The sequence below is a fragment of the Euprymna scolopes genome, chromosome 24 (genome assembly GCF_053919585.1).
Source record: "Euprymna scolopes isolate OS-2025 chromosome 24, ASM5391958v1, whole genome shotgun sequence".
Taxonomy (NCBI): domain Eukaryota; kingdom Metazoa; phylum Mollusca; class Cephalopoda; order Sepiida; family Sepiolidae; genus Euprymna; species Euprymna scolopes.
This window is the reverse complement of record NC_136505.1, coordinates 60,882,606-60,897,358: the sequence shown is the minus strand read 5'-3', so window position 1 is coordinate 60,897,358 and position 14,753 is coordinate 60,882,606.

Sequence of the window (14,753 nt, the reverse complement as noted above, 5' to 3'; positions counted from 1 at the left end):
ATATGTACAGCAAATGCACATACGTAAATGGGGGAAGAGCACATGCCTGATTACACATACATATATATATATATATAAACATACATACACATACACAAACACATATATATGCACACATACACAGATACGTAAAAATACACGCATATACACATATATAAACATATACATAAATACACATACATCCAGATGCACACACTTACACATACATATACATATATATACATATACATATATATATATATATATATATATATATATATATATATATATATAAATATACATTAGCTGGGAGGGGGGAGCAATTGAAAAATATTTTATAAATAATTTTTAAATTTTCGGGCGTTGTAGTTGAAGGAAAGAGAGAAGGAAAAAATATAAATTAATGAATTATAAGTTACAAGTTTTTTTTTAATAATATAGAAATAGGTAAGAATATCAGTAAGTTAATCAAATAATAATAAATTAATAAAAATATTAGAGAGATATTTATAATAAGTGAATAAAACACATACACACAGAAATACACACACACATAAATACACATGTAGAAGATACGCACACAAATACAAATACATATATATATAAACACATACATATACACACATGTAGAAGATACGCACACAAATACAAATACATATATATATACATCCATATACATATATATATATACATATACAAATACATACATACACACACATATACACACATACACACATACACACATACATACATATATATATATATATATATATATATATATATATATATATATAAATTAGATGGGCAGGGAGAGATTGAAAAAATAATTTTTTGTTGTTTAATTTATTATTTATAATTTTTGAATTGTCGGGCGTATAGTTGAAAGAAAGAAAGGGGAAATAGAAGGGTAAATAGGTGAATTATACGTTATAGGTTTATTTTAATAAAGTAAAAATAAGTAAGGATATCAGTAAGTTAATTAAATAATAAAAATTAATATAATTATTAATAAAATGTTAATAATAAGTAGGCAACAAAAACACACAAATACATACACATGAGTACACATGTAAAAATATGTACACACATCAATGGGGGAGGAGCATGTGTTTGAGTATATGTACAAACACAAATACGTAAATATATGTAAATAAGCTTCGTGTTAAAAAATATGATAATTATTATTGAGAGAATTAGTAAGAGGTACATATAAGAGAAAAATATATAATATATGTTATATGTAGATGGTAAATTAAACAATTAATTAAAGTAGAAGGTAAGTAAATGATTAGTTGTTAACAAGTAGATAATAGACCGAGAGGCAAGTCAGAGGATACCAATTGTGATAAGTACGTAATTGAAATATTAAAAATCGAGACCTAACCATGGAAATAGCCAATAAGAAACTATGAGGCGAGAACCTTTAAATAATGACATAAGGAGTGATTAAGGCAAAGGGGAGGGTACAAAAATGAGTTAGGTAAAGAGAGATGCAGCTAAAAAATGGTGGGATAAATAGGTGGGGGTTCTGTGGAGGGGGTCTTTTAGAATGAATGGGGGACTATATAGTTTCGGTTGTAAATAGGGTGTGTGTAATTCGTTAGTGTTAGATTTTAGGGGTGGGTTATAGTTATTACTAGAAGGGTGAGAAGTTGCTTAAGAGGTGGGATTTATAATGTTTACAATTAAGTGAGGTTTCAGTTTTTTTTATTTAGAAGTTTATTTCTATCTCTAAAATTAGTAATCAGCAATTTTTCAGTTAAGCATAAATAACATGGGGAGTTTAGTGATTTACAGGTACTAGCTCTATTCAGAATTTCCCAGCTAATAATTGGGGTGAGGTTGTTTCGGGTAAGTAGTAGAAAGTGGTTAGTTAATGAAGTACTATTGGGGTGGTTGGGGTTATTTAGGGAGCATTTATGCACTCTAAATCTGTCTTTGAACGTGGTGCTTGAGAGGCCAATGTAAATTATTTTGTTTTGTGGGTCTTCAGCAGGGGCAATAGTTGCTTTGTAAACCACATTTGTTGAGAGACAATTTTGCTGGAGCGGGCAATGGGGTTTGTTAAGGCAGTTACAGTTATTTTGACCATTGTTATTATAGTTGTGGATATTTAGTATTTTATTGTTGTGTTTTTTAATTTTATTTTCCAGATTAGTTGTGCAACTGTAGCTAAGCTTAATAGTGTTCTTATTAAAAAATTTATGTAGAATATTACTAGGGGGAAGTGGTGATTAAGAAGCATGAAGAATTTTTTTACCTAATTTAGTTTTTATCATATTATTATAGGGAGGGTTAAACCAGAGGACTTTGCGGGATCTGTTATTCCTATTTGTATTGTTGGGTTTATTAGGGTCCAAGTATGTGATATGAGGGTTGGAATATCCAGATTCCTTTAAAGCATTTTCAAAGAAGGGTTTGTGTAGGTTAAAAATGCTGGAGTTAGATGAGTTTGCGCTAAGCCTTTTTTCTATTGATTTAGGGATATGTTTAATAATGTGTTTGGGTGGTTGGACATAGGGTGTATATATAGGGGGTATGTATTATTTTTAGTGTATGGTTCATAGGTATTATTAGGGAGGTTAAAGGTAACATCTAGAAAATTTACTGTTTTTAAGTTGGAAGTTACTTCAATCTTTAGATCCATATTCTTCAGTTCCCTGGTGATGTTCTTTTTAATGCCTTCGCACTTTGGACCGTTTGCGTTTTCAACAATGATAAGGCCATCATCTCTGTAAAGTCCCACGTTGTTGTTGGGAATGAATTTTGTGAGATTATATAGGATGAAAAGGCCTACTAAGTCAGTGGCCTCAGCTGCATCAAAAGCACCCATCGCAAGGTCGAAGGAGGTAGGTTGGTCTTTTTTAGTCCATTGAGAGTCCTGGCTTAGTAGGACAGTTTTACGGCATTTCAGAATGATGTCAGTTTCAGATGGTTGAACGTCGGAGAAGGTAGAAGCAAAATCCAAGACAATATCAAAAAGGCGTTTAGAAATAGAAGGGTAGTAATTAACTATGTCAAATTGGATAAATGCAGCCTTGTTCTTGTTAGGTATTCTTTTGAACCAATTAATGGTGACGATGCTAGTTGGATTTTTTCCTCTCTTTGAGGATTTTCCTCTAGCTCAAACAATTTGTAAACTCATTCTGGACTCACAGTAATAAATTTCCTACATATATATGTATATGTATATGTATGTGTATGTGAATGTATATATATATGTGTGTGTGAGTGTATATGTGTGTGTGAGTGTATATATGTGATTGTGTGTGAGTGTACATATATGTGTGTGTGAGTGTATATATATATGCGTGTGTGAGTATATATATGTGTGTGTGAGTAAATGTATATATATGTGTGTGTGAATATATGTGTGTGTGAGTGTATATATATGTGCGTGTATGAGCGTATGTCTATGTGTGAGTGTATATGAGTGTGTATGTATATGTGTGTGAGTGTATATATATAAGTGTCTGTGTGAGTATATATATATATATATATATATATATATATATAGCGTGTGTGTATGTCACTGTGCATAATTTTCCACGAGAATAGTAACGCTGCTTGAAAAATCCCGCGCGTTTCGTGAGGTAATATTTTTTTGCATTGAATATGTCGATGGGATACCTTGATTGCCATTTAATGGGTTAAATATTGCGAATTCACGTAATAAATTAACTTCAAGTAACTCATGTCGATTGGTTGCACTTTAAAAGCAATAAAATAACACCGTGAGGAAATGAACGGATTGTATATAAGCCGCGGACAATTTAATGGTCCCTGCCGAGATTATGATTTCATCGTTCGTCTAAATGCCGCATTCAAAAAGAGAATCATGTTGTCCTGGGACTGATTAATCGATGAAGGAATATAAAAACTGGCTAAAGTAGATCGATATATGATTATACGTACAATAGTGCTTTACTAGCGGAGTTACTCGAATGCAAATATCTTGCTGGCCAGAAACCATTTCAAATATAATCATCGCTGCAATTTATGTCTTGAAAGAATAACTTAAAATTAACATTCGCAAATTATAAAATACTGTTAGTTATATGGTGTGTATTTTTAATTAATTTTTTTTTACTTATCTTAAATTTAAACAGTCATATTACCAACTGAACGTAAGAGGCTACTTCTATTGTATTTTCCAGTCTTTCCTAATATATGATATATTTGAAATTTCACTCTAATATCTCCGTTATAGCCGTGTTTGTGAAACTGTGACATTTTTTAAAAGTCCTGTACTTATCTCTTATATATTTAGTTTAAATATGCGTATTTTACGTTTTAAGAGTTTCTTTATCATATCACATAAAGGTTCGACACATTGAGGGCACGTTGAAATTATGGAATAACTAATGTCTTTCATGGTGTTTATTCAAAATAAAATATCCTAGTTTTAGTACACGTTGTACTATAACACCTCCCTTACAGGAGCACTTAGAGATTCTTAGATGACCATTTCCATTGTCATTCCTGGAGGAATTTATACATTGACTGAAATCCCGTTGACAAAGCCATATTTAAAGTTGTAATATTGGTTCCACACCTAAGGTTTCCTAAAGGGCACTTAGAAATTACGAAATCCTTTCTGCTGTTTTCCGAGAATTTTTACACAAAAACACACGTGTACATTTCATCTAAATTAGTTATTCGTTTATTCCATAGGTACCATATATAATTCAAACATGGTAGTGTTTCAATATATGATTAAGTAGCAGTTGTAGTCATTTAGAACTGTTTTAAAGCTTCGCCGCCCATTCATTGTTCGACCAAATTTCTAAAATTATTATAGTTAATCGATCACCTTCTAAGTTATATTTTGAATTTTTCTTTTCAATTTTCGTTCAGTAAAACAAAAGTTATGATGAATTTACAGGTGTTCAAAATCTTTTAAAAAACGTAAGCGGGTGGCTGGTTTCCGTAGCAACCACGTCGCTTCAGCGACTACTGTTACTACAATTCACCGCTCTCGCGAAAAGAGAAAAAAAAAACCCAAGTGAAACAAAGAATCAAAGGGCGATAATTGGGGGGATTTTATTGGAAGCAGCGTGTGCCGTATATTGTTATTACATATGTGTATGTTATGTTTATGGGGGCCAAAAAATAAGACTGAAATTAAACAAAATACAAGTGAATTTACTAGAAGCGTGGAAAAGTTATGGATTACAATAGAAAAATGCGAGCATGAAAAGTAATATGCTTAAGCTTAAACATGGAAAAGTAAATGACTTGTTGTTAAAACTAGAAAAGAAAAGGACAAAATATTCTAGTAACATTATAATAAATTTATGACTTGAAATATTGCAGCATTAAGAATTGTATTAAATTCAATTTATAACATTATATAATCAATTCTAAATACCGCAATATTTTAGGTTGTAAATTTATTATATTTTTTTACTAGAATATCTTGTCCTTCTCTTTTCCAGTTTAACAACTAGTCCTTTACTTTCCCATGTTTAAGCTTAACCATATTATTTTTCATGCTAGCATTTTTCTATTCTAATACTGATATAGATATGTATTTATAGATGAATTAGTGAGAGGGATTTAGTTTAAAGGCTTAGTGTTTATATGATTTGCCATCCGTATTTGAGGAAATTTGGCTTCAGGTTACAGGTACTAAATATTACTGGTCAGTTAGTTTAATCATGTACCAGAGCAAATATGAAATCATTGAAGAGTTTTCATGAATGCAAACAATGTACTGATGTTAACGAATAAAGTGATTCAAAATTTCGTCTTCCTTCTAGAGCATTGCCACAAGCGACTTCTGGTTATTGAAAATGAGTATAACCATAGTTTTATTAATTAACTAAAATACGTTGTGTTTATTTATGTTCATTGATGCACTAAACAGGTAAAAAATACCGGAATCAAAGATGAAGTTATTGTTTAAAAAAATAGAGAATTTGGTTCAATCGTGCCACCAGTTTTCAGGTTATTTTATGCGGAACTCAGTAATGTTGCAGAAGGATTTATACTGCATGTTTTTAATATCTTTAAATGATTATTTATGAAGTTTGGTTTAGCTATTTTGTTTTACCGAATATAACCCCCCTTTGTAATTACTTAATATCAAATCCAGTAATTTTAAAAATGTTTTTGATGGTTCATTTTTTTATATCCTCAAATATTTATTCATGGTGCTTGGTTTAATTGCAAAACTCAATGATGTTCTGCAAACTCAAAAAAAATTATTGCCTTGTAGATGGTAATTTTTTGTTTTTATTTTGGAGTTAGTAGAACCTCATTTAGTTTTGTAGCGGAAAAGGATAAAGAAAAATGACGTAAATATTTGGTGCATTTTAGGTCGGGAAACTAGTGTCAACAGACAACTTGCTCGAAACGAACAACATCTAGGTTCACTATAACACTTAAATACGTGAGCATATTTGTCAAACAAACAAAAAATATTACATTTTTCTGTCATCATCTCTCTGGCGTATCGATTGATTTTGATAATTATTAGCTAAGAATTGAAAAAAGAAATTCTTGCTGATTGCGCTGATGAAGGTATCTTCATTTTGTAACGATTCAATTATGATGACACAAAAAATAATAGAATAAAATATATATTCACAGTGACACATTTGATTCCGAAGTTGACATACAAAGTTCTAATGTTAAAACAAACGGAAAAAAAATAGATGATCAAATAAAAATGAACATTGAAATTGAAAATTGTATGAAACGAATTACAAATGGTATCCAAATATAGAATGCCAATCATTGTATTTATTTATTCAAAATGTCAGCAATTTTCCGATAGCATATGTTTGCACTTTATTTCAAACATGTATTATCAAGATGAAATATTTTTATTGAGCGTTAGGTAATTTTTCTTTTTAATTAATCTTTGTACATCTACATTTCCAGATACCTTTTACTTGTTAAAAGTAATTTAATATAATAGTCCGATTGTAGGAGAAACGAGTTAAATTACTTTGTTATATGTCATAACGTTACGATGGTGGTGTTGTTACAGGTACGGACTGGTCATCAAGCGATAAATGTTCAACACATGCTCCAGTTGTTTCATCAACTAAAATATTGCCATGGGAATTAGGCTGAATCCAAATCTAGTTCCAGCTATCGGTGAATAGTAGAGTAGCCTCGACGTTCTATAACCTCTGTAGGAAAACTAGTTTTAAATGAATGCATCAACTGAAATACGCACACATGCATATATATTAGTGTTGGGACGATTATTAAGAATTCGAATCGGAAATCGGAAAAATCAGAAACCTTACGGGTATCGGAATCGGAAAAAATTGTGACTATTTGCCGATGCCAAAAAGATAATTCTTTTTACTTGTCTTTTTTATTTAACTTTGCTTAAAACAACATCTTCTACTGCTTGTTGTAATAATACTATAATGAATATATCTTTATTTAAACTACCAGTAAAACTAAAAACGATAGAGTACCCCCAAGAGTACTTTTACGTTTGAGAAAACATCTACACATTTTTTACGGTATTTGGAAAAATATATAACACTTCTATAGTTAGGTATAAAGATATTTATAAAGAATCAGAATCGGTAATTGTATCGGAATCAAGAATTTCGTCATAAATCTGTAATTGTATCGGAATCGGGGGAATATCAAAATCGTCCCATCACTAATATATATATATATATATATATATATATATATATATATATATATATATATATACTCCTATGAATTTGGGATCTTTTGTGTATTGCTACTCATATTCAACCCTTTTTTCTACTTATTTAAAATGAAAATACAACTTTGTTATATATGGCTCGTTGAATTGAATTTAATTAATAAAAACGTTTGTTTTTAAAGGAATATTAAGATTAGTTATCTTTTTTAAAGTCGCTGGTATATTCAGGATTAAGAATATAAGAAAGTTGTACTAACTTTGAAAAAGGAAAAATGGGGTTTTAATATCAATGTCAGTGCGAAAAATTACTTCACTTAATGTATAGATGGATACATATGTAAACGTTCGTTTGTTTCTCAGTTAAATTTATGTTGACTTTTAAAGCATTCAAACACAAATTTTACAAGTATTCATTGTTTCCATGGAAACTTTCTTCAATTCAATATGAGGTCACTAAAAGTAACTATCGATTAGATGCCCAAATTAACTTATTTTCTTTGTTTCATAAATAAACTAGAAAAAGTTGCCGGCGTAGTCTGGTCTAAAATGTACGTTAAATTCCGTAAAAGAAAAAAAAAATAAAGTAAAAATAAAACAGAAAAAAAACTAAGACATATGCATGCGATTATTACGTTTTTTTTTTCAAAACAGTCTACTTCTTGTAAGTAAAGATGAAAAATACTCGAGCTACTATTTAAACCAAAACCTTAAAGCAGTGAGTCAAATATGATAACCATTAAGCCAGCCTGACTCATTCTTTAGAAATTTGATTTCAAATCTACTTATTCTTAACATAATGGGACTGATTCGCGTATGCGCAGTCGTGAAACAGTTGACAAACACATAAAAATCCAATGACCGCCAAGAATCAATTTTGAAATTTTGACCGCTTAGCAGCCGTTTTTTTCCGGAAAGAAACAAGTTAAAATTTTTCCACATGTCTGAATACCTTATATATCTAATGTCAAATGTGTAGATCAAAAATTCGTTGAGAATATAGGTTGAGAAGTGTCCTCATACATATATTAGATTTTCTCATTTTTATAGATATATAGATTAAAATAAGCAAAGAGTGTATTAGAAATCATAAGACGTTAAAAATTACTTTTTAGTAGTATTCTTCAAATGTATAAAAATGAACTCCGAGTAATTTTTTTCTGTTAGCTGTTTTACATGTATCTAAATGAAATGCCGTCTCAAGAAGTTTTCATAAAAAACACCACAGTGATAATAGTATGTTTTAAATTACTTGATCTCATATTCCAAATGTTATTTTTAAGATTTCTTTCGAGAGAAAAACATGTAAATATGAAAATCTTTGCAATTTTTTTTTTCCAAACTTCAATAACAATACATTTTTAACAAAATAATGGCTACGTCATCACTGTAAAATTTCCTGTAAGAAATGATGTGAATATTTTATTTGTGTTAGAAAATAATAAAAAAAAAATTGCTGAATCCAACTTCGACAGGTTCTTGACATTTAAGAAAACTTAGACTTGAACTTATTTATTTATTCTTTGTTTTCATATTTAAATTCCAATAATCGTGTGCTGGCAAAAATGTGCTTTTTTCGTGTAATGTACTTGTTTTCTTTTTAATAATCGCCTTCATAGATATAAAAACACACGAACAATGAGTATATACTATCGCTCTATGATAGTTCTATATTATGTGAACCTACTGCAGAATATAGCATACATGTGCACTCAAACACGCACGATACACGCTTATACGCTTTCCTATCGCTCTCATTTTCTCTGTTCGTCTCAGTGTCTGTGTTTCTCTTTTAATTTCATAAACAAATTCTCTGTACGCCTTTCTCATTCTTATGCACAAAACCCAATTCCATTTCCATACACCATCTTATTATGTCTTTCTCTCTCTCTCACACACACACACACACACACACACACACATATATATATATACACCCACACGTACACACACACACACACACACACACACACACACATATATATATGTCTCAAATTTTTAGTCATTTAATGAATTTAAAAATTTATGACGTGAAATATTTGAGTTTCAGTTCAAAAGATTTTTTTATTATTCTATGTAAAACAAAGAATACTTTAGAAATATTTCTAATGTATTCCTTGTCTTATATAAATAATAACAAAAAATATTTTGATCTGAAACTCAAATATTTAACCTCATAAATGTTTAAATTCATTGAATAACTAAAAATTTGATTTACTTGCTCTATCTTGTATATCGAGCAATAAAATGCCGTAGGATTACAGATTGTATAATATTGTAAATATAAATTCCAAATAAATATTAGTATCACTATTTATAAGTAGGGCCATGACAACAGCATATTCTTTTCCTTGTTTTGATTCTCAGGTATATATATCCATTGACATCTTATATGTTTTTATGTAGAGTAAAGGTGGTTCTCGGGTGTCTAACTGTGTTGGATATATACTCGAGAGTAAAAAAAATGGAAAGAATATGGTGTTGTCATGTCTATTTATTAGACCATCCTAATCAGATAAAAATAACTCAATTCACTAGATAGAACAATAATATAAATAGAAATTCTGAGTTAAATTATGAATTACAACAAAAATCATTTTTTGTACTTATTTATGAATTATTTGTACTCCTTTGTGTTATACAATAAATTTTGTTATAATTCTATATAATTTAACTCAGAATTTCAACACACACATATCTATTCATATATGTATATCAATCTATCTATCTATCTATCTATCTATCTATCTATCTATCTATCTTTCTCTCTCTCTCTCTCTCTCTCTCTCTCTCTATATATATATATATATATATATATATATATATATATATATATATATATATATACTAACAGGTCGCCCGGTCGTAAAGTACAATCAAATATGATACTTTAATTCACTCAGAGTTCGTATTTATTATTATGTAGCAAATTTTCTATTCAGTATTATACTCAAAATGGGTATAATAAATATGCCAAAAGCTTTATAGAATCTGTCTGGAATCGAAATCAAAATGTTCAGCGCCTTCCATCCTTCCTCGTTACCATTTGATGGTTGAAATAAGGTAACAATTAAGCGATTTCAAGATAAAAAATATAGACGCACATTCAGAAGTTTGTTGATTGACTCCTGCCAAGACTAACTTAAAAAAAACAAAACAATTATTTTGACCTCTTAGCGACAATTTTACAAACTAAAATAATCGAAAGTGCCTCCGAGGTTCAAATACTCTAATGTATCAATAGGAGTTTGGTAGACAGGTTTTGCACACACAAATAATGTTACTTATATATATATATATATATATATATATATATATATATATATATATATATATATATATATATATATATATATATACATATATTACTACAATGCTCAACTAATATATTTGGCACTGTTGAAGGAAATAAGAAGAAATCGAACCCAGTCTGCAGCTTGATATTTAACCATTAGGCCAGCATCAATTATGAAAGGAAACACTTTTTATTACAAACTAGTTATATAGTGTGACACAGCAATGGCTGGAACATCGCATTACGCATATATATTGCGGCTAATTATAAATTCGCATAGACAACGAAAACAGAATGCTAATCCCGATAATTTCGATGTAAATTACGGATTTTCCTCCCTGAACTCTTCAGAAAACAAAAAAGCACTTTTTTCAGGATTAAAGAATAAAGAAAAAACTTAACAGCAAGGAAGTACACATTAATTGATAAACAAACAAATCACATTCATTACACCTCCATTGAAAAACAATAATGGTCCAATAATATACCGAAGTATTTGCCTTAAGAACATAAATAGTACGCAATTAAATACTTGGTTATTGAAACCTAACATAATATATATATATATATATATATATATATATATATATATATATTCTGTTTATGTATCCCGTTGATGCAAACATTGTTTCAAATAGCACAATGATATACTTAATTATAACATTTTCATTTTTATTTCATTATCTTTATATGTCCACATATTAATCTGTCATATATTTCTATTAATTTCCACATTTATTTCAACAGTGTTTAGTACATTAATGGGACATAGTAGTAGTAGTAGTAGTAGTAGTAGTACATAGTGGAACTAGATAATTGTCGTCATACAAAAGACGACACGATTTTATTTTCATTTGATAGAAACTGGGTTTCTTTTTATGTTGTATACTAGTTGGCCACTTGTACAAATCCCAAGAGCGAAAGGAGTCTTCTACCATATCTGAAAGTGACACAACGTTCAACGACTGAGATGGGAGATGCATCACTATATAAATCACGCTCTCTACAAATCCAAGTTATGAAAACAAAATCATTTCCAGCACCCTTAAAATGCTAATCCGGATAACAGCGACGTGCCCAGGTTGATGAAAACAAAGTTTCTGGTCTCGGTTATCGTCTTTGATATAGTTTCAAGTGAGGGCCATATCATTCTACCTGACATCTTCGAAGTCGACTAAAAAGTCAATACCAAAGTGTATCTTCTCTCACTCCCTCCTCTTCCTCCTCCTCCTCCTTCGACCGGAACCCGCTGGACTACTTCGTTTGGTCATAAACTGAGAACATCACCATCATCACATCTTCCCACAACACTAATGCACGCCTGATCGTCACCATCCTCTGAGTAATTGCAGAGTTCCCGCCGATGTTTGTGGAAAAGGCATGGTCTTACTTTCAGGTCTGTATTGAAGCTATGATTGAGGCTGAAGTCGACTACATTGAATAAATCTCAGCTCTACTACATAATAAAGTGACCTGAATTGATTTTTCAATAATATTTTGAAATAAAGCTGCAGTGTTATTTTCTTTATTGCGACACTTTTACGATGCCGCTCTATACAACTACATATCAAGATGCTTTAAAAGAATCAGAACCGGTAATTGTATCGAAATCGGAAATATAAAACAGACTTGTAATTGCATCGCAATAGTGAAAAATATTGGAAACATCCCATCACTAATATATATATATATATATATATATATATATATATATATATATTGCCGGGTGTTTGTAGGTGTGTGTGTGTATGGGGGGTAAAGTAAAGAATACGCGACATAATAACCCTGTTTCAATGTAAAAAAAACGATGTTTCACCCAGTAGAAAGCATAGAACGAAAAGGAACGTTAAAATTCCATTCCAGTTTTTTAAACAACTACAAAACGAAATAAAACGGAAATGATGTATTATATGTTTATTTTATTTAAAAAAATGGAAAGAATACTTTTTTAGTGTATAAATTTGGGAAATAAATGGTAACTAAGCAATGTAAATGTAAACGTTGGATAAGAATTAATGCTTGTGGGAATGTCGCTATCGGTTAATTCTGTGGTGGGTTAAAAACAAGAATTATCAGTACATTATCCACCGCAACTTGCCTTAAATAAGAATATAAACTTAATTAATAAAATATATTTAATCTATAATATTAATCTAACCTGTCTGTTTAAATGCATGTATGTTTGTATGTCTGCTTTAACTTTTTGACACAGGCGACGGATTTTCATGAAATTGACATCGTTTTGAAGCTCGCCCTTTCGCACAACAAATATCGAAGAATTGGCATTAATAAATTCACCCTAAACTGGGCCCTTTTCTACAGGAAGGGGTAACTGTTTTTCACCAATAATTTCGAAATCGTATCCTCTTTTCGATTGACTAGCCTTAATTTAAATATTCGTTACTTCCGGTTTAGCGATGGGCGCTACAGAAAAGACGTCTCGTTTTTTTTCTCGCGTTCTTTTCATCATTCTGGTTATAGCCTTCCTGCACACTATCACTTTTTATTTTTGCTCAACACACACCTAACACCACGGCAACGCCGGAAACACCGGCTAGTCCATAATATAAATCTTACCTGTCCGTTTAAATGTACGTATCTCTGTCTAACATTTTCGAGAGAGGCGACGGATTTTTCCGGTACGGGTCTGAGCTTGCCTGTTATCCCTTGTTTTATTTATTCATTTTTGTTGTTTTCTCATCACACACTTCCAAACATCCAGGCAACGCCGGCTAATACAGGCTAATTTTATATAAATAGAGTACAGGAATGCATATATTCATGTTTTTATATATATATATATATATATATATATATATATATTTATATATATATATATATATATATATATATATAAGCCTCTGTCTGTCTGTCTGTCTGTCTGTCTCTCTCTCTCTCTATATATATATATATATATATATATATATATATATATATATATATATATACATAGGAAAACATTTTTAATCAATTATATTTAAAGTTTATTTATACGAATCTTTTAATTCATGGCGCTCGATCTAACCAAAAAGCACATACAGATAAATTTCAAGATGTTGTCCATCTTACCGTTTATTTCTTTCATCATGTTAAAAAGTCTTTACAGCACCGACTTCAGAGCACAGAAGAATTAATGTCATTATTAGGCCCGCTTTTTAATTAACGCCGCCCTTACTTATAAGAAAATAGTACTCGGGGTACTGGAGGCTGTGCCGATTCTTCCTGTTGATGCCAGTAGTATTGATAGCACAGAAGTAACAATCCGATGCATGGTCAAACGGCTCCCTCCAAACCATAGGAATCCCAAACTTCAGTGAAGTTTTCGCTGCCTTCGTCTACCGCCGGAGGTATTCCACGCACGTCTTGTACACCGTGTGCGGTACCCAGGATTTATCTTGGTCACCAAGCTTGACTTTAAAGTAAGCCACGTAGGCGCGATTCACAAATATTGTGATGTTCTTCCTGTCCCCTGACAGCGTGTATTCTCCGCAGATGTAGCAGAATACGTCAGGATTATTCCTGCATGACCGTCGCGCTGAAGCCATCACAATAAACTGAAAGATAAAAGAAAAAAATGTAGCTGAGTGTCAGACAATGAAATTTAGAATCAATTTGAATGGCGAAGGGTTAATTAAGTAAATTTGGAATTATATCTTATTTATATATTCCTATGGAGTAATGATGAGACAGGTATTGATTTGATTGGCTAATTGTGGAATTCCCTTTATTGTTTAAAAACCCGATGAATTCGAAAAAGGCAAATAAACAAATATAAGCTGAACCCCTCATTTACTGCTCTTTAAATACGCTCACACTGAAACATAGTTAAATTAGTAC